General features: G+C 36.0%; 1 protein-coding gene across 2 annotated transcripts in view; it reads left to right on the top strand.

The window, feature by feature from the left end:
- Positions 1–4808, top strand: part of PRCP (prolylcarboxypeptidase (angiotensinase C)) — an 89651-nt gene that overhangs the window by 83496 nt on the left and 1347 nt on the right. The window lies entirely within an intron of this gene.

The raw sequence follows: 4808 nt of genomic DNA, 5'->3' as shown, positions 1-4808 counted from the left end.
GGCTGATCTCAAACTCCTGACCTCAAGTGATCCATCCATCTTGGCCTCCCGAAGTGCTGGGATTACAGGTGTGAGCCACCATGCCTGGCCAGGACAGGCAATTTTAAATTGTATTTCAAATACACATATACTTAATGTACCTAATTTTTTTTCTCATATAATTTGTACATTTACATTTTCATGATTTATTTACTTCTTGGTGGTGGTAATACTTATTATGCTTACAGAATATGGTAATAACTATAATGACATCACACGTTCGTGTAGTAGTTTATTTATTTTCACATGTGTTATTTGACTTGGGCCTCACAATAGTTCTGTCTGAGAAGGGTATTATCTTTCTTAAAAAACATTTTTTTTCTATAATCCACATGAGAATTGAGGTTCACAGGGGTCAGTAACTTACCCAAAGTCATGCAGCTAGTAAAAATGTACAACTTAGATCTACTGAATGAATTCATTGTTCTTTCCACTATTAACACACAGCTGAAGGTCAGTCGCTTTATATTTGTGTTAATCATTTATATGAACTTTTCTTTCCCACGTAAAAAGTACCAAAGTGATTTACAGCATGTTTGTGAACTTGCATATGTGTATTTATAGGTGTCTGTGATGGGCATCCAGTATGTGGCCACAGCCAACTAGACACTTTTTAAGTTCATTCAGTAAATTTTTTGGGCCTCCTATTGTGAACCAGGTCTGCTTCTAGGAACTTGGAGATGTAGAAATAAACAATATGGACAAAAATCTCTGCTCTCGTGGAGTTCTAGTTTGAGAGCTAGGAAATGAAACAAGATAGAACTTATAAATATGTTAGAAGGATATAAGTGACAAGGAGAAAAAAGTAAACCAGGAAGGGGACTGTAAAATGTCATAGGGAGGGAAAACAGTTGAAATACTTTATTAGAGTGACCAGGGAAGACTTCATCAAGGAGTGACTTTAAAAAAATGATATAGAGGAAGTAAAGGAGCTAGCCATGAAGTTGGTGGAGTAAGAGGATTAACTGAAGGCAAAGGCCTTGAAAGAGAAGTGTCCCCAGCCTATTCTTCAGGTGGAGTAAGGTCAGTGTGGTTGGAGTGGGGTTAATACGTGAGAGAGTAATAGGAGGTGAAATCAGGGAGGGAGCAGAGGGCCCGAATTATGTGGAAACTTGTTGGTTCTAGTAAGGACTTAGGTTTTTACTGTGAATGAGATGGGAAAACTTGGAGCTTTTTGAGAAAAGGAATGACATTATCTGGTTCAGGTTTTAACAGGATCAAGTTGGCAGCTCTATTGATATTAAATTGCAGGGAGACAAGGGTAGAGGCAGGAAGGTCAGTTAAAAGGCTATTGTAGTAACTCAGGCTAGAGATAATGGTGACTTAGATTAGGGTTGTGCAGTGGAGGTAATGCAAAATGGTCAGATTATGGATATATTTGAAGATATAGATGACAGGATTTGTTGACAGATTGTGTGTTAAACAATGAGAAAATTAAAGAGTGAAACCAAAAAGTGACATCAAACTTTTTGACCTGAACAATGAAAAGGATAGACTTCCCATTGACAGAGATTGGGGAAGATGGCAGGAGGAGCTGGTTGGCATTTGGGAAGCATCAGGAACTGCCAAGTGTCTAATTTGACTTCCATGTAAAAATGTGAAGTTCACATTTGAACTTTGGTTCTGAAGTTTAGGGGAACAATCCTGGCTAGATACATTATTTGGTAGTCATCTATATGTAGGTTGTACTTATAGTTGAGAAGTTTTTTGATGATTATGCAAATTATGGGAATAATTTCATGTCTTTGATAATGTGAGCTTGAAGACTTTTTATTTCAGGCTTTGTTGTAAACAATACCAGCAAAATGGAGTTTGTATTAAACAAATATCAGGACACACATAAAAATGTCCTATAAGTGATTTCAAGTGGTATGTAGTAAAGATATGCCAAGAGGTACCATTCGAGGGGAAAGTGATCTAATACATGCCATGGGCAGAATACTCAGATCCAGGTAGTTCAGTGACAGTTTTTCCCCTGGGGAATCTGTTTCCATGAGATTAGGTAGATGAAAGGCAGACCTGGGACTAGAAGCAAAGTATGTCTGATCCCAAAGCTCATGCTCTTCTTACTTTGCAGCACACAAGACAGCGTGAGCTGTCGACTTTCAACAGCAGTCACGGTTCCACTGAATTGCAACATAGTATAAAATTAAGCACTGGACTAGGGTTTTTAGAGCTGTGTTTGAATCTCAGATTTGCTAAGTCAAATGATTTTGGCAAGCCTTTTAAATTCTCTGGGCATTAGTTTTCTCTTTTATAAAAGAATTGTAATTAAACCTACTTCGTAGGGTTGTTACAATGAACATGTGAAAGGCTTTGTAAACATGAATGCAATCTATGCATAGTATGTTATACTAGGGAAAAATTTGATTTAAATAGTATCAAGAATAAAATGCTTTGGAATAAATTTAACAAAAGAAGTGCAAGATGTATACATTGGAAACAAATTAAAAATTGCTTCCTTTAAATGGAAAGACCTCTCATGTTTATGTATTAGAAGAATTAATACTATTAAGGTGACTATTACTCCTCAAGTTGATCCACAGATTCAATGTGATCTCTATCGAATTTCCAGCTGGCCTTTTTTTTAAAAAAAAAAATTAGAAATTGACAAGCTGATCCTGAAATTCATATAGGAATATATGGGACCCAGAATAGCCAAAACAATCTTGAAAAGGAAGAATGAACTTGAAGAACTCACACTTCCTGATTTCCAACTTACTACAAAGCTACAGTCAATACAGTGTGATACTGGCATAAGGATAGACATATAGACAAGTGGAAGAGAATCAAGTGTCCAGAAGTCAAACCTTACATGTATGGCTTATTGATTTTCAACAAAAGTAGCAAGACAATTCATTGAGAAAAGAAGTTTTTTCAACAAATGATGATGGGAAAACTGGAGATTCGCATGCAGAAGAATGAGGTTTGCTCCCTATTTCATACCATAACAAGAAAAATCAACTCAGAATAGATCAAAGGCTTAAATGTAAGGGCTAAAATGATAAATCTTATAAAGGAAAACATAGGAATAAATCTTCATGACTGTGGGTTAGACAGCAGTTTCTTGGTTACCATACCAAAAACACAAACAATGAGAAAAAATAGATAAATCAACTTCATGAAAATGAAAAACTTGTGCTGCAAATGATACTATCAAGAAAGTTAGAAGATAGTCTACAGAATGGGAGAAAATATTTGCAAGTCATATATTTAATAAGGGACTTGTATCCAGAATAGGTAAGGCTTTATAAACAATACCAGCAAAACAGAGTTTGCATTAAACAAATATCAGAACACACATAAAAATATTCTGTAAGTTATTTCAAGTGGTATGTGGATAAAGATATGCCAAGAGGTGCCATACAAGGGGAAAATGATCTAATGTTTGCAATGGGCTGAGTACTTAGATCCAGGTATTTGAGTGCCAGTTTTTCCCCTTAGGAATCTGTTTCCATGAGATTAGGTAGATGAGAGGCAGACCTGAGACCGGAACCAAAGTGTGTCTGATCCCAAAGCTCATGGTTTTCTTACTCTGCAACACACAAGTTAAGAGAGTGTGAGCTCTCAGTCAAAAATAAAAAGATACATAACTCTAGTTAAAAAATGAGCAAAGATATGACTGGGCATTTTCCCAAAGAAGATATAAAAATGGCCAATCAGCACATAAGATGTTTAAACACCATCAGTCTCTTGGGAAATGCAAATTAAAACCATAGTGAAATATTGTTTAATACTTACTAGCCTAGGATGTCTAAAATAGACAGATAATAATAAGTGTTGAAGATGTAGAGAAAGTGGAACCCTCAAATGTTGCTACTGGGAATATAAAATGGTGTAGCCCCTTTGGAAAGTAGTCTGGCAGCTAATCAATAGGCTGTTACCATATGTCCTAGAAATTCCTAAGTATATGCCTAAGAGAAGTGAAATCATACATCCACACAAAAACTTGTATGTGAATGTTCAAAGGAGCAATACTCATTAGCCAAAAAGTGCAAACAATACAAATGTGCATCAAATGATGAAGAGATAAGTAAAATATGATGTATTCGTACAATGAAATATTATTTGGCAATAAAAAGGAACGTGTACTGATTCATGCCGCAACATAGGTGAAACTTGAAAACATTACACTGGGTGAAAGAGACCTGTTGCAAAAGACCACCTACTATTTAATTCCATTTGTATGAAATGTCCAGAATAGGCAAATCTATAGATTCAGAAAATAGACTCATGGTTTCCTGGGGCTGAGAGCAAGGCAGGAAGGTGGGGAATGACTGCTAATGAGTATCGGTTTCTATTTGGGGTGATGAAAATGTTCTAAAATGGATTGTGGTGCTGGTTGCACAACTCTGAGTATACTAAAAACCATTGAATTGTGTATTTTAAATGGACAAATTCTGTGGTAGATGAATTATATCTCAACAAAACTATTCAGAAATATTATTAGGGATGCTGTCTGTGGTTGTATTGGATTTTTTACTCAGTTAAACTAAATACTCAGTTTTAGTGACTGATTATCTTTACATTATTCTGAATTGTGTTGTGTGAACCAGTCGAGACTAATAACCTAGTAGCATTTCCTTAACTTTAAAGCTAATGTAAAATGAAGATTTTTGTGTAATGCCCAAATTTTTGGATTCCAGATCCCGGTGACATTTTTCAGATCTACTATCCTGTTTCCCAAAGTACTGTACTGTATTGGATAAAAAAATGCAGCCTCCTCCTTTCCTCCCTCCCTCCCTCCCTCCCTTTCTTCTTTCCTCCCT

This window comes from Mandrillus leucophaeus, unplaced genomic scaffold (assembly GCF_000951045.1).
Source record: "Mandrillus leucophaeus isolate KB7577 unplaced genomic scaffold, Mleu.le_1.0 Scaffold512, whole genome shotgun sequence".
Classification (NCBI taxonomy): domain Eukaryota; kingdom Metazoa; phylum Chordata; class Mammalia; order Primates; family Cercopithecidae; genus Mandrillus; species Mandrillus leucophaeus.
Note: the sequence above shows the minus strand (reverse complement) of the source record. Positions and strands in the feature narration are given on the sequence as shown.